The following is a 15,390-nucleotide window of genomic DNA, read 5'->3' on the forward strand; positions in this document are numbered from 1 at the left end:
CTTATCTCTCCTTGCTATTCTTTGGATCTCTGCATTCATATGGGTACATCTTTCCTTTCTTCCCTTGTCTTTCATTTCTATTCTTTTCTCGGCTTTTTATAAGGCCAAACTTACCTGTTACTCCAGATACCTTTTGACTTCCTACTTTTGTATTCCAGCCCCTATGATGAAAAGTACATCTTTCTTGTTAGTTCCAAAAGCTCTGGTCAGTCTTCATAGAACTGTGCAACTTCTTCAGCACCAGTGGTTGGGACAAAGACTTGAATTACTGTGATGCTGGATGTTTTGCCTTGGAAATGAACCAAGATCATTCTGTTGTTTTTGAGATTGCACCCAAGTACTGAATTTCAGACTCCTTTGTTAACTGTGAGAGCTATTCAATTTCTTCTAAGGTATTCTTGTTCACACTAGTAGATAAAATCATCATCTGAATTAAATTCACCCATTCCCTTCCATTTTAGTTCAGTGAGTCCTAAAATGTCAGTGTTTACTCTTGCTGTCTTCTGTTTGGACATTTCCACTTTACTTTGGACCTAACATTCCAGGTTCCTATGAAATATTACCCTTTACAGCACAGGGCTTTACTTTCACCACCAGACACGTGCACAACTGGGCATCATTTCCGCTTTGGCTCAGTGTCACCATACCTTCAGGAGTTATTTCTCTTCTCTTCTCCAGTAGTCTATGGGACACCTATCAATCTGGGGGGTTTATCTTTCAGTGTTATATCTTTTTACCTTTTCATACCGTTTATGGGCTTCTCAAGTCAAGAATGCTGAATGATTTGCCATTCCCCCTTTCCAATGGGCCAGTTTGTCAGAACTCACCACCATTCCCTTCTCCAGTGTCTGTCTTGGGTGGCCCTACGTGGCATGGCTCACAGTTTCACTAAGTTGCACTAAGCTGTGATCCGTGTGATCATTTTGGTTAGTTTTCTGTGATTGTGGTGTTGGAGAAGACCCTTGAGAGTCCCTTGGACAGCAAGAAGATCTCCCTGGGGGAAGGCTGGGTGACTATCTTTAGTTAAATTTTGCTGCAAAAGACTGTTTTGTAATATAAATAACCCTATTATGCTAGTTCCACTTTAGCTTTGAACATTAATTTTTTTCACAAATTTAATTATGTGAGTGGCAAAAAAGGAGAACCCCTTTTTTCCCCTCCATTGGGGTATGATCATGAATACCAACCCCAATTTAAGTTGATGTAAAATTGTAGAATAAATTATATGGTAGCTGGCTTGATACATACACCTGGCTTCTTTAACCCTGGGTCAGAACTAATAGAAATTAATATCTTAATTGTTTTAAATCAGAAACACTTTTATAGTTTTGCTTATTTTTTTTTCCTTTTTAATACCCTAGTATCCTCTAATCCCAGGATATATGTGTATATGCATACACACACACACTCACACACATATACATATACACATAAAATTTTCATATTTAAACAGTCTTTATTGTTTATTGGCATAAAATAAACCACTAATTATTTCTCCAACAAAAATGCGTTTATTCAGGTTCAGCAAAGAATACCATTTGAAGTCTGTAACTGTGGCCAACCACATGAAAGTCCCTGCACACCAAGGAGAGGAGAACACTTTTCTAGAGGGGAAAGGGAAGTTGGGAGGGCTACAGCAAGCAAAAAGTCTATGACTTTTCATTGGCTGAGTCCTTGCCAGGAAAGAAGAGGAGTCTTTCTTCTCTCTGTTGGTCTCTGCTATGATCAAAGGGCACAAGAGCCCTCCCTTCTGGCCTCCTAACTCCATTTAATTGAATTTTCTATTGATTACTTCTTACAGTAGGTTGAGAAATAATACAGAGAAAGATATATAAATAATTGTTTTAGATTTCAGCATTTTTTGCACTTCAAATGTGTCACAATTCCTTAGTTAATTCTTTTGGTTTTGTGGCCACCAAAATCTTCGCTTTCTCTGCCCACTGGAGCCAAATAAAAAAATACGGAGACAGAGTTTGGAGGAAATAGAAAGAAAGATGGCTGTAATCCTCAAGTTGGCAGAGGAGAGAACACCGTCGGTGGTGCTTCAAGGACTATGTCTCCCCTCCACAGGGAATTTAGAGGATCATATAGTTGAGGCTCACAGTCAGGGGCTGGAGAGAAGGGACAAAGGAGTAGTATCCTGTATTCTTCTTTCCTTTTGCATTGTTTGGAAACAGTCAATAGGCCTGTGTAATTTGGTTCTGGCAGTTGGTGCTGGAGTTGGGTCCATTGTCCTTTGTGGATTGCACTGTGACTTTCTTTCTGTAACACAAAAAGGGGGGAAATAAACTACAAGGGGTGGTTTGCAAAGAGTGTACCATACGGTTAAACATCAAGATGTGGTTAGCATAAATAAAGGGAGGGAAAAACAAAAGACAAGGGGTGCGTTATGATACCATAGAGTTAAGCATCAGGATGTGGCTGGCATAAAATTAAAAGATAATAGATGCAGAGGGAGGAGCCAAGATGGCGGAGGAGTAGGACGGGGAGACCACTTTCTCTCCTACAAATTCATCAAAAGAATAACTGAATGCAGAGCAAACTTCACAAAACAACTTCTGATCGCTAGCTGAGGTCATCAGGCGCCCAGAAAAGCAGACCATTGTCTTCGAAAGGAGGTAGGACAAAATATAAAAGATAAAAAGTGAGACAAAAGAGCTAAGGACGGAGACCCGTCCTGGGAAGGGAGTCTTAGGCGGCCTTGCTTGGGCTAGGGTCCGGGCCTGAGTGCCCTGAGGACAATCGGAGGGAGCTTCTGTGAGGTGCCAACTTGAACTGTGGGAGACCAAAAGAGAGAGAGAAAATTAACCGGCCGGAACACACTGCCGGCCATTCGCAGAACAAAGGGATGGAGAAAGTCCCGAGAAGAGCTCGCAGGCTGCGGACCGGCCCAGCCCCGCCGGAGGCAGGAGGCAGGGTGGAGGGGAAGGTCGCGGCGAGACACAGGGCGCAGGCACCCGACCGGCGCGGGCGGGGACTGGGGCTGGGGACGCGGAGGGCGGAAGGCGCGCGCACCCGACTGGCGCCAGCGGAAACTGAGACTGGGTCCGCGGAAGGGAGTGAGTGCGCCACACCTGGGGATAGTGCGCCCATCAAGCCCCTCGCTGCCTGGACCGCTCTGACGGGAAAGGCACAGAGAGCAGGCGCAGCTTTTCCTTCCGCGCTTTTGTGTAACACCCGAGGGCTGGAACCTCGCGCAGCGCGGGGCGCGCTCCATATAGAACAGCCGGGAGCCTGAGCAGCGCAGACGGAGAAAGCAGCGTCAGCCCCTCCGGGCAGCGCCAGCCCGCCCCCGGAGGGCCAGCCCATCCCCGCAGCGTCAGCCCCTCCCAGCAGCTCAACGGAACTAGCTACCTGAATAAGAGTCCACCTCCGCCCGCCTGTGTCAGGGCGGAAATGAGCCTCTGAAGAGACCGGCAAACAGAAGCCAAATAAACAAAGGGAACCGCTTCAGAAGGGACTGGTGCAACAGATTAAAATCCCTGTAGAAAACACGGACTTCACCGGAAGGGCCCTGTAGATATCGAGAAGTGTAAGCTGGAATGAGGAGCTATCTGAAACTGAGCCGAACCCACACTGACCGCAACAGCTCCAGAGAAACTCCTAGATATATTTTTACTTTTTTTTTCTAAGTAAGGAAAAAAAAAAATTTTTTTTTCTTTTTATATTTTTTCTTTTTTATTTTTTCTCTTTTATTTTCCTTTAAAATTCCCTATTACTCCCCCATTACTCCTTAACTTTCATTTTCATAGATTTTTACGATTTTTTTAATTAGGGGAAAAAAATTTTTTTTTTTTCTTTCTTTCTTTTTTTTTTTTTGTTTTTTTTTTTTTTTTTTTTTTTTTTTTTTTTTTTTTTTTTTTTTTTTTTTTTTTCCTTTCCGTTTTCTCTTTTATTTTCTATTTTTCTTTTTCTCTTATTTCTTTTAAAGTCCTCTAGTACTCCTCTACTACTCTTCATTTTCATTTTCACTACACTATAACCTTACAAAAAAAAAAAAAAAAGAGAGAAGCCCTATCTTTAAACCGAAGATTATTCTCTCCCAATCTTGACTCTCTGTTTTCTACCTCAGAACACCTCTATTTCCTCCTTTCCCCTTCTCTTCCCAATCCAATTCTGTGAATCCTTGTAGGTGTCTGAGATACGGAGAACACTCTGGGAACAGACAGCTGCGTAGATCTCTCTCTCTCCTCTTGAGTCCCCCTTTTTCTCCTCCTGCTCATCTCTATCTCCCTCCTCCCTTTTCTCCTGTTCATGTAACTCTGTGAACCTCTCTGTGTGTCCCTAACGGGGGAGAATCTTTTCGCCATTAACCTAGAAGTTTTATTATCAGTGCTGTGTAGTTGGAGAAGTCCTGAGACTACAGGAAGAATAAAACTGAAATCCAGAGGCAGGAAACTTAAGCCCAAAACCTGAGAACACCAGAAAACTCCTGACTACATGGAACTTTAAGTAATAAGTGACCGTCCAAAAGCCTCCATACCTACACTGAAACCAACCACCACCCAAGAGCCAATAAGTTTTAGAGCAAGACATATCACGCAAATTCTCCAGCAACACAGGAACATAGCCCCGAATGTCAACATACAGGCTGCCCAAGGTCACACCTAACACATAGACCCATCTCAAAACTCATTACTGGGCACTCCATTGCTCTCCAAAAAGAAGAAATCAAGTTCCACGCACCAGTACACTGACGCAAGCTTCCCTAACCGGGAAACCTTGACAAGCCAATCGTCTAACCCCACCCACTGGGTAAATCCTCCACAATAAAAAGGAACCACAGACCTCCAGAATACAGAAAGTCCACTCCAGACACAGCAATCTAAACAAGATGAAAAGGCAAAGAAATACCCAACAGGTAAAGGAACATGAAAAATGCCCACCAAGTCAAACAAAAGAGGAGGAGATAGGGAATCTACCTGAAAAAGAATTTAGAATAATGATAATAAAAATGATCCAAAATCTTGAAAACAAAATGGAGTTACAGATAAATAGCCTGGAGACAAAGATTGAAAAGATACAAGAATTGTTTAATAAAGACCTAGAAGAAATAAAAAAGAGTCAATTAAAAATGAACAATGCAATGAATGAGATCAAAAACACTTTGGAGGGAACCAAGAGTAGAATAACGGAGGCAGAAGATAGGATAAGTGAGGTAGAAGATAAAATGGTGGAAATAAATGAAGCAGAGAGGAAAAAAGAAAAAAGGATCAAAAGAAATGAGGACAACCTCAGGGACCTCTGGGACAATGTGAAACGCCCCAACATTCGAATCATAGGAGTTCCAGAAGAAGAAGACAAAAAGAAAGGCCATGAGAAAATACTTGAGGAGATAATAGCTGAAAACTTCCCTAAAATGGGGAAGGAAATAGCCACTCAAGTCCAAGAAACCCAGAGAGTCCCAAACAGGATAAACCCAAGGCGAAACACCCCAAGACACATATTAATCAAACTAACAAAGATCAAACACAAAGAACAAATATTAAAAGCAGCAAGGGAAAAACAACAAATAACACACAAAGGGATTCCCATAAGGATAACAGCTGACCTATCAATAGAAACCCTCCAGGCCAGAAGGGAATGGCAGGACATCCTGAAAGTAATGAAAGAGAATAACCTACAACCTAGATTACTGTATCCAGCAAGGATCTCATTCAGATATGAAGGAGAACTCAAAAGCTTTACGGATAAGCAAAAGCTGAGAGAATTCAGCACCACCAAACCAGCTCTTCAACAAATGCTAAAGGATCTTCTCTAGACAGGAAATGCAGAAAGGTTGTATAAACGTGAACCCAAAACAACAAAGTAAATGGCAACCGGACCACACCTATCAATAATTACCTTAAATGTAAATGGGTTGAATGCCCCAACCAAAAGACAAAGATTGGCTGAATGGATACAAAAACAAGACCCCCATATATGCTGTCTACAAGAGACCCACCTCAAAACAAGAGACACATACAGACTAAAAGTGAAGGGCTGGAAAAAATATTTCATGCAAACAGAGACCAAAAGAAAGCAGGAGTCGCAATACTCATATCAGATAAAATAGACTTTCAAATAAAAGCTGTGAAAAGAGACAAAGAAGGACACTACATAATGATCAAAGGATCAATCCAAGAAGAAGATATAACAATTATAAATATATATGCACCCAACCTAGGAGCACCGCAATATGTACGGCAAACACTAACGAGTATGAAAGAGGAAATTAATAGTAACACAATAATAGTGGGAGACTTTAATACCCCACTCACAACTATGGATAGATCAACTAAACAGAAAATTAACAAGGAAACACAAACTTTAAATGACACAATGGACCAGCTAGACCTAATTGATATCTATAGGACATTTCACCCCAAAACAATCAACTTCACCTTTTTCTCAAGTGCACACGGAACCTTCTCCAGAATAGATCACATCCTGGGCCATAAATCTAGTCTTGGAAAATTCAAAAAAATTGAAATCGTTCCAGTCATCTTTTCTGACCACAGTGCAGTAAGATTAGATCTCAATTACAGGAAAAAAATTGTTAAAAATTCAAACACCTGGAGGCTAAATAACACGCTTCTGAATAACCAACAAATCATAGAAGAAATCAAAAAAGAAATCAAAATTTGTATAGAAATGAATGAAAATGAAAACACAACAACCCAAAACCTATGGGACACTGTAAAAGCAGTGCTAAGGGGAAGGTTCATAGCATTACAAGCTTACATCAAGAAACAAGAAAAAAGCCAAATAAATAACCTAACTCTACACCTAAAGCAATTAGAGAAGGAAGAAATGAAGAACCCCAGGGTTAGCAGAAGGAAAGAAATCTTAAAAATTAAGGCAGAAATGAATGCAAAAGAAACTAAAGAGACCATAGCAAAAATCAACAAAGCTAAAAGCTGGTTTTTTGAAAAAATAAACAAAATTGACAAACCATTAGCAAGACTCATTAAGAAACAAAGAGAGAAGAACCAAATTAACAAAATTAGAAATGAAAATGGAGAGATCACAACAGACAACACTGAAATACAAAGGATCATAAGAGACTACTACCAGCAGCTCTATGCCAATAAAATGGACAACTTGGATGAAATGGACAAATTCTTAGAAAAGTATAACTTTCCAAAACTGAACCAGGAAGAAATAGAAGATCTTAACAGACCCATCACAGGCAAGGAAATCGAAACTGTAATCAAAAATCTTCCAGCAAACAAAAGCCCAGGACCAGATGGCTTCACAGCTGAATTCTACCAAAAATTTAGAGAAGAGCTAACACCTACCTTACTCAAACTCTTCCAGAAAATTGCAGAAGAAGGTAAACTTCCAAACTCATTCTATGAGGCCACCATCACCCTAATTCCAAAACCTGACAAAGATGCCACAAAAAAAGAAAACTACAGGCCAATATCACTGATGAACATAGATGCAAAAATCCTTAACAAAATTCTAGCAAACAGAATCCAACAACATATTAAAAAAATCATACACCACGACCAAGTGGGCTTTATCCCAGGAATGCAAGGATTCTTCAATATCCGCAAATCAATCAATGTAATACACCACATTAACAAATTGAAAGATAAAAACCATATGATTATCTCAATAGATGCAGAGAAAGCCTTTGACAAAATTCAACACTCATTTATGATTAAAACTCTCCAAAAAGCAGGAATAGAAGGAACATACCTCAACATAATAAAAGCTACATATGACAAACCCACAGCAAGCATCACCCTCAATGGTGAAAAATTGAAAGCATTTCCCCTGAAATCAGGAACAAGACAAGGGTGCCCACTCTCACCACTACTGTTCAACATAGTGTTGGAGGTTTTGGCCACAGCAATCAGAGCAGAAAAAGAAGTAAAAGGAATCCAGATAGGAAAAGAAGAAGTGAAACTCTCACTGTTTGCAGATGACATGATCCTCTACATAGAAAACCCTAAAGACTCTACCGGAAAATTACTAGAACTAATCAATGAATATAGTAAAGTTGCAGGATACAAAATTAACACACAGAAATCCCTTGCATTCCTATATACTAACAATGAAAAAACAGAAAGAGAAATTAAGGAAACAATACCATTCACCATTGCAACAAAAAGAATAAAATACTTAGGAGTATATCTACCTAAAGAAACAAAAGACCTATACATAGAAAACTATAAAACACTGATGAAAGAAATCAAAGAGGACACAAACAGATGGAGAAACATACCGTGTTCATGGACTGGAAGAATCAATATTGTGAAAATGGCTATTCTACCCAAAGCAATCTATAGATTCAATGCAATCCCTATCAAGCTACCAACGGTATTTTTCACAGAACTAGACCAAAGAATTTCACAATTTGTATGGAAATACAAAAAACCTCGAATAGCCAAAGTAATCTTGAGAAAGAAGAATGGAACTGGAGGAATCAACCTGCCTGACTTCAGACTCTACTACAAAGCCACAGTCATCAAGACAGTGTGGTACTGGCACAAAGACAGAAATATAGACCAATGGAACAGAATAGAAAGCCCAGAGATAAATCCACGAACCTATGGACACCTTATCTTTGACAAAGGACGCAAGGATATACAATGGAAAAAAGACAACCTCTTTAACAAGTGGTGCTGGGAAAACTGGTCAACCACTTGCAAAAGAATGAAACTAGAACACTTTCTAACACCATACACAAAAATAAACTCAAAATGGATTAAAGATCTAAATGTCAGACCAGAAACTATAAAACTCCTAGAGAACATAGGCAAAACACTCTCCGACATAAATCACAGCAAGATTCTCTATGACCCACCTCCCAGAATATTGGAAATAAAAGCAAAACTAAACAAATGGGATCTAATGAAACTTAAAAGCTTTTGCACTACAAAGGAAACTATAAGTAAGGTGAAAAGACAGCCGTCAGATTGGGAGAAAATAATAGCAAATGAAGAAACAGACAAGGGATTAACCTCAAAAATATACAAGCAACTCCTGCAGCTCAATTCCAGAAAAATAAATGACCCAATCAAAAAATGGGCCAGAGAACTAAACAGACATTTCTCCAAAGAAGACATACAGATGGCTAACAAACACATGAAAAGGTGCTCAACATCACTCATTATTAGAGAAATGCAAATCAAAACCACAATGAGGTACCATTACACACCAGTCAGGATGGCTGCTATTCAAAAGTCTACAAGCAATAAATGCTGGAGAGGGTGTGGAGAAAAGGGAACCCTCTTACACTGTTGGTGGGAATGCAAACTAGTACAGCCACTATGGAAAACAGTGTGGAGATTCCTTAAAAAACTGGAAATAGAACTGCCATATGACCCAGCAATCCCACTTCTGGGCATACACACTGAGGAAACCAGATCTGAAAGAGACACATGCACCCCAATGTTCATCGCAGCACTGTTTATAATAGCCAGGACATGGAAGCAACCTAGATGCCCATCAGCAGATGAATGGATAAGGAAGCTGTGGTACATATACACCATGGAATTTTACTCAGCCGTCAAAAAGAATTCATTTGAACCAGTCCTAATGAGATGGATGAAACTGGAGCCCCTTATACAGAGTGAAGTAAGCCAGAAAGATAAAGAACATTACAGCATACTAACACATATATATGGAATTTAGAAAGATGGTAATGATAACCCTATATGCAAAACAGAAAAAGAGACACAGAAATACAGAACAGACTTTTGAACTCTGTGGGAGAAGGTGAGGGTGGGATGTTTCAAAAGAACAGCATGTATACTATCTATGGTGAAACAGATCACCAGCCCAGGTGGGATGCATGAGACAAGTGCTCGGGCCTGGTGCACTGGGAAGACCCAGAGGAATCGAGTGGAGAGGGAGGTGGGAGGGGGGATCGGGATGGGGAATAAGTGTAAATCTATGGCTGATTCATATCAATGTATGACAAAACCCACTGAAATGTTGTGAAGTAATTAGCCTCCAACTAATAAAAAAAAAAAAAAAAAAGATAATAGATGCAGAGTGTGGCTCATGCAGAGTTACAGGGCAATATTTGTGGAATTTAGTTTGCATAAGAAGTTAGTCTTCTGAAAAGAAGAGACTTCATTATCAAGGCAGGCTGTAGATTAGGAACAGTTAAAGTAGAGAAGAACTCAAAAAGAGAAAAAGAAAAACTTTTTTAAATTCACTGCAACAGTTTGACTTCCAAGAAAAAATTATATGATGCCAAATTGACCAGTTTCTCATCATATTGCAGGGAAAAGTCAATTCTGACTTCATGTTGGAACTGTTTCTTTGACTTTCTTTTCACTGCTTTTGTTATTATAATTGTATATGGTGGCCTGCCTCAAAGAATCCTGCCCCTCTGCCTGACCTGTAAACTAAAGTTCAGAACCCCGTCTACCTATAGATGGCAGGAAGGAAGAAATTAACACACCCCCTCTCTGAGGCTTGCCATTGTAGGAGATATTTGTAAGATTAATGGCCTTTTTTGCTTTGTTGCCTTACCCCCTACCCATCTCTGATATAGAAAAAAGATCTGTCATCCCCCTACACCCTCTCAGAAGATGGTTATTTTGAGACATTAGTCTGCCATCTTCTCAGTCAGCCACCTCTCTGAATGAAGTCATTTTCCTTGCCTCAGCACCTTGTCTCTGACTCATTGGCCTGTCTTGTGACAAGCAGAGCAAGCTTGGACTTGGTAACAGCCATTGCCTGAGTGTTTGCTCTGAGTCCTGGATCAAGAGAGGCAGTTACCTTGAGATTTATGACCTCTTATGTGAATTGGACCTAGGGTAAAGAGAAGCTATCATTAGATTTTATTAAAATAATAGCTTCCACCCCTTCCCACCCCCCACCAGTTACTATCAAATCTGATGCTGGGAAAGACAGAACAGGAGAAGAAGGGGTGACAGAGGATAAGATAGTTGGATAGCATCACTGACTCAATGGACATGAGTTTGAACAAACTCTGGGAGATAGTGAAGGGCAGGGAAACCTGGCATGCTACAGTCCATGGGATTGTACAGAGTTGGACACAATTTATAATTAGAATAACAACCATCTAATCTATTGATGGTGTCCTTTTCATTGTTGCAGGGTAAAGGGTTATTTTCTGCAGCAGTACTTAGTGGCCTATACTGCTTGGGGGTAGGAGTGATGGAAAGCAGAATTTCTAGAATTTCTACACACAAAACCTATACCTCTGCCTCCAGGGCAATATGCTGGGCCCAGAGAGCTACCTGCTCACACCACTTCTTCCCCAAACACAAATACTAATTTCAGGGCAACTCTCTCACTTATCAGAAATACCTCCTTATTTCTTATAAATTTTGATATTCCTTAAACAACCATATGCTCATTTTATAAATTAAAGATAGAGTTCTAAGTGCAGATAGTCTGGGAATGATGAGACATTAACAAATTTAAGGCATAAATGATTAGTTTTCAAACAAGTAGTATAGTCTGGGGGCAGAGTGGGCAGTGAATAGGAGCCTCAAAACCTTTTGAATGTCATTCTAAATTCTGACTCCACTTTTTGCAGTACAGTCAGTTTTTTAACTGCCTGCACCTCATACCCATAACATCAACAGATTGGCTCAGGAGGTTCAGGACTGTCTTTACCTCCCACCCTCCCCCCCACCACTTGTGCTTTCCATCTTCATACAGAATTGCTATATTAGAGCACAAAATGCCTAAATGGGAACGAGGCAGGGAAATCATACCTCTATTCACAAATCTGTGATTTCTCTTTCTTGTCTACACAGGATACATTAGTTCAAGAGCAGCAGTTTAGTTTTTAGAGAGGAATATTCCCTAGGGCTTGGTGAACCTGGACCATTATTCCAGTATCAGTATGGTGGGGACTGGGCAGAGATTAGAGGTGAGGGGCGGGGAAGGAGAGGAACATGCATTCCTGAAGCACCTCCTCTCTCAGTACTCATTACATCCATTGTTTTATTTAATCCTCAAAACAGTTGTGTCTTTATGTCAACTTACAGTGGAGGAATGGAGGCTCAATGAGTGTAAGCAACATGTTAACACAGCTACTAAAGACAGGGAGTCCAATGTGATCAATTTGATTCCACTTCAGCATGAAACTGAACAATAGCTGGGGGGGGTAAGAACAGGAATGTTGGATGAAGTTAAAAGGTTTAAAGCAGATTTTGGAAATTAGTGTAAGCTTTGAACCTCCCTGTCCCAGTTTGAGTGCTCTTGTAGAATTCCTTCCCAACTTCTTACCTGTTTTGTTCATTTTTACTTGCTTTTGTTAGGTGGTTAGAATAGGAAAAAGGAGTCCAGAATGGCGGTGGCTAAAAGACAAGGAAAGGAAAAGCCCGTGAAAACAGAACAAAGGAAGGTCCAAGAAAAGGAGTGAGGACCTCAGGTAGAACAAATAGCACTGCTGGCTAGCCCAATTTACATAGGGCAGGCCCAGAGGGAGAAGAAAAAAACATATAAAAAGAGGAGCCAAAACTGGGCCATGGGGCCTCTCTTCTCTTCGAGTCTTTTGGGTCAGCATGCCCTCATGCCTAGAGGATGTATTTTCCTTTACTTTCTAAATAAAACTGAGCTGTAACACGAAACTGTAACACTGGTCCATCTGAGAGCTGTAATATTGGTCTGTCTGAGGTCTGTAACACTGGTCTATTGCTTCAAATTTTTGTTGTGACAAGACAGAACTGAAGAAATTACACACTCTCCTGACACTTTCATCTGTGTGCTATGCTTGAGGGGTCAGGATGAAAACAAAATTGGCTTGTATGAAGTTTTACTTGACCATGTGACCCTTGGAAACAGTTTTGCACCAGACTCTCTCCCATTTCATCCAATGAACCCACTGACATTTAGTCCCTACCCTGTACTTACAGGACTTTTCCACTTTTACTTGCTGTGCCATTCACTATCCCCAATATTTGCCTTGGCTGTGTTTTATGGGACCAGATACTGACTCCATCAGGGCAGGGATTATATCTGTTCTGCCCACCTTCATGGGCCTGTGACCTAAAGAAGAGTATGGCACAGAGTGCAATGTACACTTAATTAGTATTGGATGGACTTCTGATCCAAGAAGTGTTCTTCTTTCTCCTCTCCCTGGACAAAGTTTAGACAACTTTAGGCTAATTTTTAAATCTATCTTTGTAAAACTTTTACATATCCTAAACAGACATTTGCCCCTAATGAATTCATCTTTTTCTTAACTCAACTGTGGAAATTCCTCAAGTAATAATTTAGGTTAATTTACTATTCAATTCTTGAATTCTATTAAACTTTTCAGGCCATATGACTTCTTTGACTATAAGATAGCATTTTCTTTGTGGATAGATACTACTTTATTCCCCAGGACACAATTCTCAGGTAAGTGAAAACTCAGTAAATATTTAGGGGTGATGCTTTTCACCCATCTGTAAAATGACCACCCAAATAATCATGTAGTGACTATTTAAAATAAGTCTGGACTTAGATTTTTTTCTTTATTTGTTCAGTTTTGTGTTTTGAAATTTTTCTAAAGAATCACCAAATGATAAGTTTTTCATTATTGCATATTTTACATTAAATATTGCAAGTTAAAATATTGTGGTTTGGGAGTGGTCTTTATTACCAACTTTTTAAATCTAATGAAGATTCAGCCTAGAGCAGAACCACATTTTGTGCACAAGGCTGCCCTGAGGTAATTCTCCAATTAGCAACAACAGCAAGAAAACAACAAAGTGAATCATCCCTGCCAAGTATGAGGAGATTACAGGTTCCCATTTATACAAAGGAAATGCTAAATATAGATGCACCCCCATTGAGCTGTTGCATCAGAAAGAAGAGAGAAAATGCACAGGGGAGAAGAAAATGGGTACAAGATCTGAAAAATCAGAAACTTCTATAGAGCATCTTGTCTTCCATGATCACAAACTTCCTCAACTGAATTCAGCCTTCTTTCTTAAACATTTCCCAAGCAGCATACTGTGGGCTATTCTGGGGAAATATTTGCACAAAATATCTCAAACTTATGTTTGCTGACAAGCTATGAAGTCTACATTTTTAGTAAGAAAATTTCATTTTACTATAGAATTTCCTGATCCAACTGGCACACCTGCTTCCCATGAATCTTGAAGAAACAGATGGAAGGGGGAGACTGATTTTGACTGAGCTTGAATTCAGCCTTAGGAATAATTTTTAAATTTTCTTAACTATTTCACAAGGTTGTGCTGTTTTAATTTAAGTAGACTGGCTTCTCTCAGGAAAATCTTAAGGAGAAAAATCAAAAAAATAAGAGGCTGCTTTTAATAAATAGCAATATATATTAAGTTAAAATCAGTTTTGCTAAATGAGTTCAATAACTGATTAAAAATGATGATGAACATGAGAGTATGTCTGTAAAATATGACACAGATGATAGTAATACTACTGTTACTGTTAATAGGTTTCCTGAAAACATGAAACAAATTGCATCTTGACTCTTGTTCTATAAATATGCTGCCTTTGCTCTATTTGAGCCTAGGCCTAGTGGCCTCCTCTTTTCTGATCAAGAAATATGTTACAACCTGAAGAAAAGAGGTTAGATGTTTGGTGGGAATCATCAGCGGAAAGTTAGACCCTGGAGTGTTTTGGCTAGTTGGAGCTCTACTGAAAAATCTGATTCTCCACTCTATGAAAGTCTAGTTTCGATAAAAGAGATGAAATGTACTTTGTTGCCCTTTCTACACTCAGGGCACCAAGGCCTGGGTTATGATCCTTTACTATCAATTGATACTGGGAAGTTAGAGCAATAAAAGAAAAACATGGACACATTTTTTTTTTTCTCTAAATGCTGAAATTCAAGTGGGGCTTTTCTCTGGGTCCCCTAATATATGTCACTTTTGTTCTTTACAAAAATGCTAATCATTTGACAATTTTATTTAAATCTCAGTCTATCTGCTTAGGGAAGTTGACTGGCGCATCTTAGGAAGTTAATACTTATATGTTATTCTTCCAAAAATGCATATTTTGCATTTTTGCAAAATGCATTATTTTGGAGATAAGAACTGATCTTATCTTAGTCACTCAGTCATGTCCAGCTCTTTGCAACTCCATGGACTGTAGCCCACCTGGCTCCTCTGTCCATGGGATTTCCCTGGCAAGAATACAGCAGTGGGTAGTCATTCCCTTCTCCAGTGGATCTTCCTGACCCATGGACTGAACCCAGTTTTTGTACATTGCAGGTGGATTCTGTACTGTCTGAGACACCAGGGAAGCCTAGATTTTTCAGAGCTGGAAGAAACCTGAGAGGATGTTTAGTACCATAATTCAATTTTATAGATCATTAACAGCTTATGTTTGTATAGCCAATTTTGGCTCATGTTTTCATTTACAGAATTTAACTTGAGGTATACTGGGAAGATATAATTCTCATTTTATACAGAGAAAGTGTATTTAGGTTTCAAATGACCT

The 15,390-nt window shown here is 39.6% G+C and overlaps 1 long non-coding RNA gene across 1 annotated transcript; it reads right to left on the minus strand.

Moving 5' to 3' along the window:
* Nucleotides 1-1,462: 1,462 nt before the first annotated feature.
* On the minus strand, nucleotides 1,463-12,270 carry LOC122705066. Its single transcript, XR_006344033.1, has 3 exons — nucleotides 12,211-12,270; nucleotides 10,726-10,758; nucleotides 1,463-2,262 (listed from the first exon to the last, which is right to left on the minus strand). It is a non-coding gene; the product is annotated as an uncharacterized LOC122705066 (long non-coding RNA).
* Nucleotides 12,271-15,390: the final 3,120 nt, after the last annotated feature.

Source organism: Cervus elaphus, chromosome 12 (assembly GCF_910594005.1).
Source record: "Cervus elaphus chromosome 12, mCerEla1.1, whole genome shotgun sequence".
NCBI classification, from domain to species: Eukaryota; Metazoa; Chordata; class Mammalia; order Artiodactyla; family Cervidae; genus Cervus; species Cervus elaphus.